We start from the raw sequence: 12605 nt of genomic DNA on the forward strand, positions 1-12605 counted from the left end.
GCAATCACCTCAGTTCTGCCGCTCATTTTTCAAGTGATGCCATAGCCTGGGTACATTCCTTCCTAGCAAACCGGACAATGAGAGTATTTTCCCCCCTAGCAGCTGCTGATCCCACACATGTTTCATGCGGTGTCCCCCAAGGATCATGTGTATCTCCAACGTTGTATAACATCTTCACTAAGCCTCTGTTCGACAAGTTGGATAGACTGGGTGTCATCTACACTAATTACGCTGATGACACGCAGATCCTTATTCCTCTCTCAGGCAACTTCTTGGCGGACACAGCCTTAGTGAACAAGATATATCTCCTCATTCAGGCATGGATGGCAACTCACGGCCTCTGCCTGAACGACGACAAAACTGAGCTATTGATCCTCGGCTCAGAGCTGGCCATCAAAAAATTGGACCCTAATTATGCCTCATTTAACATAGACAATAATATCATTAAAGTGATGCCTGCAGTTAAGACTCTCGGGGTCTATCTTGACTCAGCGCTCAACTTCAAGAAACAAACTAACTCACTAGCATCCTCCACTGCATACACCTGTAAACTGATCCGAGCATGCAGACCATTCCTAACGGAAGCTAGTTGCATTACCCTAGCGAACGCACTCATCATATCCAAGCTGGATTACTGCAATGCCCTATACACTGGCTCTAACAAATACATCCATGACAAGCTCCAAACGCTCCAAAACAACGCTATCAGAGCAGCCTTAAACATTCCTAACAGAGTTCATATCTCCACCGCTAGGAAAAATATTCACTGGCTAAAAATCAAAGACAGGATTGCGCTCAAGACCTTATCCCTTACCTCCAAATGCCTCAACAACATAGCGCCCCCCTACCTGGTAAACAGAATCAACAAGAGAATCTCAAACCGACCCACCAGAATGACGAATGCCTACACATTAGTGGTGCCCAGATATAAAAAGAGCACAGCGGGCGGCTCCAGCTTCCCGGTCATAGCTGCTCAAACCTGGAACAAACTCCCCTTTGACCTCAGAATAGACCAACCCTACACTAGCTTCAGGCGTAAAGCCCTCACCTGGATTCGATCCCTCGACACTTAGCCCGTCCACCTTACCGCCACTTTTCCCAGAGACTGCGGATGTGCATAACCAGATTACAGGTCGCTAGACTACCTGCTCTATCTACATTTCTGTATTTTGTACTGCCTGTATATGCTTTCCTCTCATCTGTACAACCTTTTCTTGTATTGTAACTAAGTTCTCAAGTATCCTTGTACTGCCTGCGCCCAGTTACCCTCGCGGGTTTGGTTTCTCTGCGCTATACCAAATAAACAAACAACAAACAACAACAATTTTCAGACATTTGCCACCAGGAAACCACTGAAACACGCCGGCAACAAGAAATGTACTACCTTCCCTCATTTTCACAGGTGTCCCAAAAAAAATGGCACCTCACATGTGGGGGCACATCTACCTGGGCACAATGGGAAAATACTAAACCACTGGCATCCCAAAGGGTTGGGGAAGAGGAGATTTTTAGGATTCTGGACTTGTGGACAACCTAAAGCTGTTGGTCTGGGGTGTCGCAGCCACCAAGAAAAACAGGGAACCCCATGCATTTCTGAAAAGAAGACAACCATGGGAATGCAAAGAGGTATGACTTGCGTGAATCGCCCTAGAATGTATTACCCACAATGCCTGGCAAAATACAGAATATAGGGATAAAAACAAAATGTTCAGACATTTGCCACCAGGAAACCACCGAAACACGCCAGCAACAACCCATGTTGTACCTTCAACTTTCCCGCAGGTGTCCCCACAAAAAGGGTACCTCACATGTGTGGGTGGCCCTACTAGTGTGCAAAGGGCAAAGGCTAACCCACTGGTATCCCAAAGGGTTTGGGAATAGGACATTTTTAGGAGTTTGGTCTTGTGAACAACCTACATATTTGGGCCTGGATTTTCTCAGCCACCTAGGAAAACAGGGAAACCATGCATTTCTCAAAAGAAGACATCTGTGGCAATCCACGGAGGTCTGATCTGCGTGAATCATCCTAGAATGTATTACCCACAATGCCTGGCAAATTCCAGAATTTATGGAAACAACCACCATTTTTAGACATTTGCCCCCAGCAAACCACAGAAACACGCCGGCAACAACACATGTCCTACCTTCCCACGTTCCCAATGTGTCATGACAAAAACGGTACCTCACATGTGTGGGTGCACCTATCTGGGCGCAAAGGGAAAAGGCTAAACCACTGGTATCCCTAAGGGTTTCGCAAGAGGATATTTTTAGGATTTTGGTCTTGTGGACAACCTACAGATTTGGGCCTGGGATATCGCAGCCATCAAGGAAAACAGGGAAATCCAAGCCTCTCTGAAAAGAAGACACCCATGGGAATCCAAAAATGTCTGACTTAAACAAATCGCCCTCGAATTTATTACCGCAATGCTGGCAAAGTGCAGAATTTATGGAAAAAACATTTGTTTCTACAGGTGTCCCAACTAAAATGGTACCTCACATATGTGGGTGCATGTACCTGGGCACAAAGGGAAAATATTTAACCAGTGGTATCCCGAAGGGTTTGGAAAGAGGATATTTTTAGGATTTTGCTCTTGTGGACAACCAACAGATTTGGGCCTGGGGTGCCGCAGCCATCAAGGAAAACAGGGAACTCTATGCATTTCTGAAAAGAAGACACCCGTGGGAATCCAAAAAGGTCTGACCTGTGTGAATTGTCTTAAAATGATGTATTACCCACAATGACCGGCAAATTCAAGAATTTAGGGAAACAACCACCATTTTAGACATTTGCCCACAGGAAAACACAGAAACACGCTGGCAACAACACATGTCCTACCTTCACACGTTCCTAAAGGTGTCACAACAAAAACAGTACCTCACATGTGTGGGTGCACCTACCTGGGCATAAAAGAAAAGCCTAAACCACTGGTATCCCCAAGGGTTTGGAAAGAGGACGTTTTTAGGATTTTGGTCTTGTGGACAACCTGCATATTTGGACCTGGGTTGTCGCAGCCATCAAGGAAAACAGGGAACTCCATGCTTTTCTGAAAAGACGACACCTGTTGGAATCCATAAAGGAATGACTTGAACAAATCACCCTAGAATGTATTAAACACAATGCCCGGCAAAATACAGAATGTATGGGAAAAAAACACAATTTTCAGACATTTACCATCAAGAAACAACTGAAACACGCCGGCAACAACACATGTACTACCTTCCCTCAATTCCACAGGTGTCCCAAAAAAAATGGTACCTCACATGTGGGGGTGCATCTAATTGGGCAAAAAGGGAAAATACTAAACCACTGATATCCCAAAGGGTTGGGGAAGAGGACATTTTTAGGATTCTGGACTTATGGACAATCTAAAGCTGTTGGTCTGGGGTGTAGCAGCCACCAAGAAAAACAGGGAACCCCATGCATTTCTGAAAAGAAGACACGCATGGGAATGCAAAGAGGTATGACTTGCGTGAATCGCCCTAGAATGTATTACCCACAATGCCTGCCAAAATACAGAATATAGGGATAAAAACAAAATGTTCAGACATTTGCCACCAGGAAACCATCGAAACACGCCAGCAACAACACATGTTGTACCTTCAACTTTCCCGCAGGTGTCCCCACAAAAAGGGTACCTCACATGTGTGGGTGCCCCTACCAGGGTGCAAAGGGCAAAGGCTAACCCACTGATATCCCAAAGGGTTTGGGACTAGGAAATGTTTAGGATTTTGGTCTTGTGAACAACCTACATATTTGGGCCTGGATTTTTTCAGCCACCTAGGAAAACAGGGAACCCCATGAATTTCTCAAAAGAAGACATCTGTGGCAATCCACGGAGGTCTGATCTGCGTGAATCATCCTAGAATGTATTACCCACAATGCCTGGCAAATTCCAGAATTTAGGGAAACAACCACCATTTTTAGACATTTGCCCCCAGCAAACCACAGAAACACGCCGGCAACAACACATGTCCTACCTTCCCACGTTCCCAATGTGTCATGACAAAAACGGTACCTCACATGTGTGGGTGCACCTATCTGGGCGCAAAGGGAAAAGGGTAAACCACTGGTATCCCTAAGGGTTTCGCAAGAGGATATTTTTAGGATTTTGGTCTTGTGGACAACCTACAGATTTGGGCCTGGGGTGTCGCAGCCATCAAGGAAAACAGGGAACTCCAAGCCTCTCTGAAAAGAAGCCACCCATGGGAATCCAAAAATGTCTGACTTGAACAAATCGCCCTCGAATTTATTACCGCAATGCTGGCAAAGTGCAGAATTTATGGAAAAAACATTTGTTTCCACAGGTGTCCCAACAAAAATGGTAACTCACATATGTGGGTGCATGTACCTGGGCACAAAGGGAAAATATTTAACCAGTGGTATCCCGAAAGGTTTGGAAAGAGGATATTTTTAGGATTTTGCTCTTGTGGACAACCAACAGATTTGGGGCTGGTGTGCCGCAGCCATCAAGGAAAACAGGGAACTCTATGCATTTCTGAAAAGAAGACACCCGTGGGAATCCAAAAAGGTCTGACTTGAACAAATCGACCTAGAATGTATTACCCACAATGCCTGGCAAAGTACAGAATGTTTGGAATGAAAACTTGTTTCCATAGGTGTACTGACAAAAATGGTACCTCACATGTGTGGGTCCATCTACCTGGGCACAAAGGGAAAATACTAAGCCACTGGTATTCCAGAGGGTTTGGGTAGAGGACATTTTTAGGATTCTGGACTTGAGGACAACCTACAGATTTGGGCCTGGGGAGTCGCAGCCAACAAGGAAAGAAAGGAACTCCATGCATTTCTGAAAAGAAGACACCTGTGGCAACACATAAAGGTCTGACTTGTGTGAATCGCCCTAGAATTCATTACCCACAATGCCCGGAAAATTCCAGAATTTATGGGGGAAAAAACAATTTTCCGACATTTGCCAGAAGGAAACCACGGAAACATGACGGCAACAACACATATAGTGCCTTCTCTCGTTACCACAGTTTTCCTGACAAAAATGGTACCTCACATATGTGGGTGCATCTTCCTGGGCACAAAAGGAAAATACTAAACCACTGGTATCCCAAAGGGTTTGGGAAGAGGACATTTTTAGGAATTTTGTCTTGTGGACAACCTACAGATTTGGCCCTGGGGTGTCGCAGCCATCAAGGAAAACAGGGAACTCCATGCCTTTCTGAAAAGAAGACAATAGTGGGAATACACAGAGGTCTGACGTGCGCAAATCTCCCTAGAGTTTATTACCACAATGCCCGACAAAGAACAGATTTTAGTGGGAAAACAAAATGTTCAGACATTTGCCGCTAGGAAACCACTGAAACACGCCAGCAACAACACATGTTGTATCTTCTACTTTCCCACAGGTGTCCCCACAAAAACGGTACCTCACATGTGTGGGTGCACCTACCTGGGCGCAAAGGGCAAAGGCTAAACCACTGCTATCCCAAAGGGTTTGGGAAGAGGACATTTTAAGGATTTTGGTCTTGCGAACAACCTACAGATTTGGGCCTGGGCCTGGGGTGTCGCTGCCACCAAGGAAAATAGGGCACCCCATCCATTTGTGAAAAGAAGACACCCGTGGCAACCCATAAAGGTCTGACTTGCGTGAATCGCCCTAGAATTCATTACCCACAATGCCGGCAAAGTCCAGAATTTAGGGAAACAACCATAATTTTTAGACATTTTCCCCAGGAAACAACAGAAACATGCCAGCACCAACACATGTCCTATCTTCCCACGTTCCCAAAGGTGTCACAACAAAAACTGTACCTCACATGTATGGGTGCACCTACCTGGGCGCAAAGGGAAAAGGCTAAACCACTGGTAGCCCAAAGGGTTTGGGAAGAGGACATTTTAAGGATTTTGGTCTTGCGAACAACCTACAGATTTGGGCCTGGGCCTGGGGTGTCGCTGCCACCAAGGAAAATAGGGCACCCCATCCATTTGTGAAAAGAAGACACCCGTGGCAACCCATAAAGGTCTGACTTGCGTGAATCGCCCTAGAATTCATTACCCACAATGCCGGCAAAGTCCAGAATTTAGGGAAACAACCATAATTTTTAGACATTTTCCCCAGGAAACAACAGAAACATGCCAGCACCAACACATGTCCTATCTTCCCACGTTCCCAAAGGTGTCACAACAAAAACTGTACCTCACATGTATGGGTGCACCTACCTGGGCGCAAAGGGAAAAGGCTAAACCACTGCTATCCCCAAGGGTTTGGAAAGAGGATATTTTTAGGATTTTGGTCTTGTGGACAACCTACAAATTTGGGCCTGGGGTGTCACAGCCAGCAAGGAAAAGTGGGAACTCCATGCATTTCTGAAAAGAAGACACCCGTGGGAATTCATAAAGGTCTGACATGAACAAATCGCCTAGAATTTATTACCCACAATGCCCGGCAACGTACAGAATTTATGGGAAAAAACTAACTTTTCAGACATTTGTCCCCAGGAAACCATTGAAACATGCAGGCAACAACAGATGTACTACCTTCCCTTGTTCCTGCAGGAGTCCCGATGAAAATGGTACCTCACATGTTTGTGTGCATATACCTGAGCAGAAAGGGAAAATACTAAACCACTGGTATCCCAAAGGGTTGGGAAGAGGATATTTTTAGGATTTTGCTCTAGTGGACAACCTACAGATTTGGGCCTGGGGTACTGCAGCCATGAAGGAAAACAGGGAACTCCATGCATTTCTGAAAAAGAGACACCTGTGGGAATCCACAGAGGTCTAACTTGCACGAATCGCCCTAGAATTTATTACCTTAAATGCCCAGCAAAGTCCAGAATTTAGGGGGAAAAACACATTTTCAGACATTTACCAGCAGGATATCACTGAAACATGCCAGCAACAACACATATAGTACCTTGCCTCGTTCCCACAGTTGCCCTGATGAAAATGGTACCTCACATGAGTGGGTGCATCTTCCTGGGTGTAAAGGGAAAATACTAAACCACTGGTATCCCAAAGGGTTTGGGAAGAGGACATTTTTAGGAATTTTGTCTTGTGGACAACCTACAGATTTGGGCCTGGGGCATTGCAGCCATCAAGGAAAACAGGGGAGTCCTTGCCTTTCTGAAAAGAAGACACTTGTGGGAATACACAGAGGTCTGACTTGCGCAAATCGCCCTAGAGTTTATTACCACAATGCCCGACAAAGAACAGAATTTAGGGGGAAAACAAAATGTTCAGACATTTGCCACTAGGAAACCACAAAATACGCCAGCAACAACACATGTTGTACCTTCTACTTTCCCACAGGTGTCCCCACAAAAACGGTACCTCACATGTGTGGGTGCACCTACCTGGGCACAAAGGGCAAAGGCTAAACCACAGGTAGCCCAAAGGATTTGGGAAGAGGACATTTTAAGGATTTTGGTCTTGCGAACAACCTACAGATTTGGGCCTGGGGTGTCGCAGCTGTGATGCTGGAAATGCATCGGAGGGACAGGGCCTCCCTATCCTTGTCCTTTACTGCTTTTTATCGTGTGTTCTGTCGTGTTTTCCACGCATTAGTTCATGTGGGACTCCTGGCGGTGCAGCTCTCTTTCTTTTGGTTTGGTGAACGGACCCGTGGGATACCCTTATGGCACCCGTGGGTGGGGGTACAACCCTGTGCCCCTAGTGAATGTTTTTGGGCACCTGTGGGTGGCCCACAGAGCAGGGTATGGGCTGGTGGCAGCTCCATGCTGAATTTGACAGGTGCGCGGAGTATCCTCCATTTTCGGATACCCCGGCCCTGCCATTGGGATCAGTTGATTCCTGATGGAAAACAAGATGGCCCCGGTGGCCTCTTGCTTTATATTACCCATTACCTTGTTTTTCCAAAGTCCTGGGAAGCCCTGACTCTGTCCCTTCCCCCTGACTGTCTGTTGGATGGAAGTGCCATATATGGTATTGTTGTGAAGGCCCAGTCAGACTAGCTGGAGCCTTCCCGGTGATGTATGTTGTGGGTACCTCCTGTGGGTGGGACCTGGATGAATAGAATGTGTGACGAATATGCATTCTGTGTTGTGGGTGTCTAGTATCTGGTGGTTGACACAATGACTGAGACAACCCTGCCCGAAACCGGTATGAATGCAGCTTGGAGTGTTGAATGGCTTGGTACTTGTCCCAATACACATAACTTGTTGTGAGTGTCTGGAGAGAAGTGAATGGCATGAATACCTCGTGTGCCTGATTGGCTGCCTGCCTGCATGAATGTCCGTAGTCGTGATTGGATGCTTGAGTGTGACCCAGCGGAATGAATGGGAGTTCAACAGTATATCTGGGGACCTCTCACTGCTAGGAATCGTGTTCAGAAGCTGAAGTCCACTACGACGAGTAACTGGATTAACTGACGCTTGACCTTGAAGCCCTGCTGGATGAGAAGCATTGCTGTTGCTCTCCTTCACAATCTGAAAGCTGTTGTGCCTCCAAAGACTGACCCAGAGAGGACCTGGTAAGGCGCCCTCTTCCCGAGCTACGAGGGACCATCGTGCACAGCTGATCTTTGCCAACGCTCCCTGGTAGACAGACCTACGACAGGCTGCCGACCCGATACGGGGATTGCTGCGGAACTCCAAGGAGAAGCACTCGGACTGTTGTCTGCCACTGTCGACGACCGCCGTCGCCGACCGGAGCCGCCGTGCTCCCGTTTGCCTAAGAACTCAGTGATCATCGGACGCTCTCGTCTGCATCGTCATCCGATTGTCTCCCGCTGGAGAAGGCCCGACCGTCGACGCGCCGAGGAGCATCCACCGGTGGGTTCCCCCCACCTACAGACCGCAGAGACGCCGACGACTCTACTCCCTTGCTGGGCCACAGTTCTTCATCATCTTTTGCGGTCCAGAACTATTGTCACCGAGGTGCCCCGCACACCTCTTCCTTGCAGGACGCCAACGCTCTGTCGTCGACGAGCACCGCTAGGAACGCAGCTGCCACTTCCCTGCCATAGTTCACCCTGTTCACCGTCGGACATTTGACGACCCGTGACTCCTGCCTTAAAGGGAGGGCACTCAAGAAGGGCCGTCGATTCCCCGACACCGAAGGCCAAGTTCCCCGACACCTCTCGACGATCCGTGGCTCCCACCTGAAAGGGAGGCACTCAAGAAGGATCGGTCGGTACATTGTCGGAGAACTCTACTCCACCAGGTACATTGGGGGGGTAAAACCTTAATAGGAAGAAGTAAGACTATCGGACAATATATGGACTGGGCTTGTGCTATATATCTTTATTTACCGGTTGCCCAGGTGGGGGGATCTCCACACAGAACTGCGCCTAGCAGTTGGGGTCAGTATTCTGCCTATTGTTTCAACCATCTTGCGTTCCTTCCTATCTCTATTGCTGGTTTACTCGTTATTGATCTGTGTGACATTTTAACCGCACAGTTGATGCACTTTAATGAGATTTGATAACATTAGTGGTACCACTCTAGACGTGTATATATTTATCATTGTTGACTTCCAAGTACAAAGTGCGTTATTGCGATCGTGTACATACCTTTGAATATTCATTATATAAAGACTGTGTTTTCAGTAATACAGTGTGTGGACATTCCTTTGTGGGGGTTCGGGGACTACACTGTACTTAAGAACCAGCCCGCATCACCTCCCGAGAAGCTAGGCCTTGATTGCTCGTCCATTGCTACCAAATAGAGAATCTTGGCTGGGGTCCGCTGTGCCTCTTCTCTACCATATAGAGAGCGGAAGTACAGACACCCCCCACCGGTCTTTACAGCAGCCACCAAGGAAAATAGGGCACACCATTCAATTCTGAAAAGAAGACACCAGTGGCAACCCATAAAGGTCTAACTTGCACGAATCACCCTAGAATTTATTACCTTAAATGCCCAGCAAAGTCCAGAATTTAGGGGGAAAAATACATTTTCAGACATTTACCAGCAGGAAATCACTGAAACATGCCGGCAACAACACATATAGCACCTTGCCTCATTCCCACAGTTGCCCTGATGAAAATGGTACCTCACATGAGTGGGTGCATCTTCCTGGGCGTAAAGTGAAAATACTAAACCACTGGTATCCCAAAGGGTTTGGGAAGAGGACATTTTTAGGAATTTTGTCTTGTGGACAACCTACAGATTTGGGCCTGGGGTTTTGCAGCCATCAAGGAAAACAGGGAACTCCATGCCTTTCTGTAAAGAAGACAATTGTGGGAATACACAGAGGTCTGACTTGAGCAAATCGCCCTAGAGTTTATTACCACAATGCCCAACAAAGAACAGATTTTAGGGGGAAAACAAAATGTTCAGACATTTGCCACTAGGAAACCACTGAAACATGCCAGCAACAGCACATGTTGTACCTTTTATTTCCCACAGGTGTCCCTACAAAAACGGTACCTCACATGTGTGGGTGCACCTACCTGGGCGCAAAGGGCAAAGGCTAAACCTCTGGTATCCCAAAGGGTTTGGGAAGAGGACATCTTAAGAATTTTGGTCTTGTGAACAACCTACAGATTTGGGCCTGGGGTGTCGCAGCCACCAAGGAAAATAGGGCATCCCATCCATTTCTGAAAAGAAGACACCCGTGGCAACCCATAAAGGTCTGACTTGGGTGAATCGCCCTAGAATTCATTACCCGCAATGCCCGGCAAAGTCCAGAATTTAGGGAAACAACCATCATTTTTAGACATTTGCCCCAGGAAACAACAGAACATGCCAGCACCAACACATGTCCTATCTTCCCACGTTCCCAAAGGTGTCCCCACAAAAACGGTACCTTACATGTGTGGGTGCACCTACCTGGGCACAAAGGGCAAAGGCTAAACCACTGGTAGCCCAAAGGATTTGGGAAGAGGACATTTTAAGGATTTTGGTCTTGCGAACAACCTACAGATTTGGGCCTGGGGTGTCGCAGCCACAAGGAAAATAGGGAACCCCATCCATTTCTGAAAAGAAGACACCCGTGGCAACCCATAAAGTCCTGACTTGCATGAATCGCCCTAGAATTCCTTACCCACAATGCCTGGCAAAGTCCAGAATTTAGGGAAACAACCATCATTTTTAGACATTTGCCCCAGGAAACAACAGAAACATGCCAGCAACAACACATGTTGTACCTTCTACTTTCCCACAGGTGTCCCTACAAAAACGGTACCTCACATGTGTGGGTGCACCTACCTGGGCGCAAAGGGCAAAGGCTAAACCTCTGGTATCCCAAAGGGTTTGGGAAGAAGACATTTTAAGAATTTTGGTCTTGCGAACAACCTACAGATTTGGGCCTAGGGTGTCGCAACCACCAAGGAAAATAGGGAACCCCATCCATTTCTGAAAAGAAGACACCCGTGGCAACCCATAAAGGTCTGACTTGCGTGAATCACCCTAGAATTAATTACCCACAAGGCCCGGCAAAGTCCAGAATTTAGGGAAACAACCATAATTTTTAGACATTTGCCCCAGGAAACAACATAAACATGCAGGCACCAACACATGTCCTATCTTGTCACGTTCCCAAAGGTGTCACAACAAAAACGGTACCTCACATGTGTGGGTGTACCTACCTGGGCGCAAAGGGCAAAGGCTAAACCACTGGTATCCCAAAGGGTTTGGGAAGAGGACATTTTTAAGATTTTGGTCTTGCGAACAACCTACAGATTTGGGCCTGGGGTGTCGCAGCCACCAAGGAAAATAGGGCACCCCATCCATTTCTGAAAAGAAGACACCCGTGGCAACCCACAAAGGTCTGATTTGCGTGAATCGCCATTGAATTCATTCCCCACAATGCCCAGCAAAGTCCAGAATTTTGGGTGAAAAAAACAATTTTCAGACATTTGCCAGCAGGAAACCACAAAAACAAGACGGCAAAAACACATATAGTACCTTCTCTCGTTACCACAGTTGTCCTGACAAAAATGGTACCTCACATGTGTGGGTGCATCTTCCTAGGCACAAAAGGAAAATACGAAACCACTGGTATCCCAAAGGGTTTGGGAAGAGGACATTTTTAGGAATTTTGTCTTGTGGACAACCTACAGATTTGGGCCTGGGGTGTTGCAGCCATCAAGGAAAACAGGGAACTCCATGCCTTTCTGAAAAGAAGACAATTGTGGGAATACACAGAGGTCTGACTTGCGCAAATCGCCCTAGAGTTTATTACCACAATGCCCGACAAAGAACAGATTTTAGGGAGAAAACAAAATGTTCAGACATTTGCCACTAGGAAACCACTGAAACATGCCAGCAACAACAGATGTACTACCTTCCCTTGTTCCCGCAGGTGTCCGGATGAAAATGGTACCTCACATGTTTGGGTACATATACCTGAGCACAAAGGGAACATACTAAACCACTGGTATCCCAAAGGGTTTGGGAAGAGGATATTCTTAGGATTTTGCTCCAGTGGACAACCTACAGATTTGGGCCTGGGGTACTGCAGCCATCAAGGAAAACATGGAACTCCATGCATTTCTAAAAAGGAGACACCCGTGGGAATCCACAGAGGTCTAACTTGCACGAATCGCCCTAGAATTTATTACCTTAAATGCCCAGTAAAGTCCAGAATTTAGGGGGAAAAACACATTTTCAGACATTTACCAGCAGGAAATCATTGACTCATGCCGGCATCAACACATACAGTACCTTGC

Source organism: Ambystoma mexicanum, chromosome 2q (genome assembly GCF_040938575.1).
Source record: "Ambystoma mexicanum isolate Mex_15411 chromosome 2q, UKY_AmexF1_1, whole genome shotgun sequence".
Taxonomy (NCBI): domain Eukaryota; kingdom Metazoa; phylum Chordata; class Amphibia; order Caudata; family Ambystomatidae; genus Ambystoma; species Ambystoma mexicanum.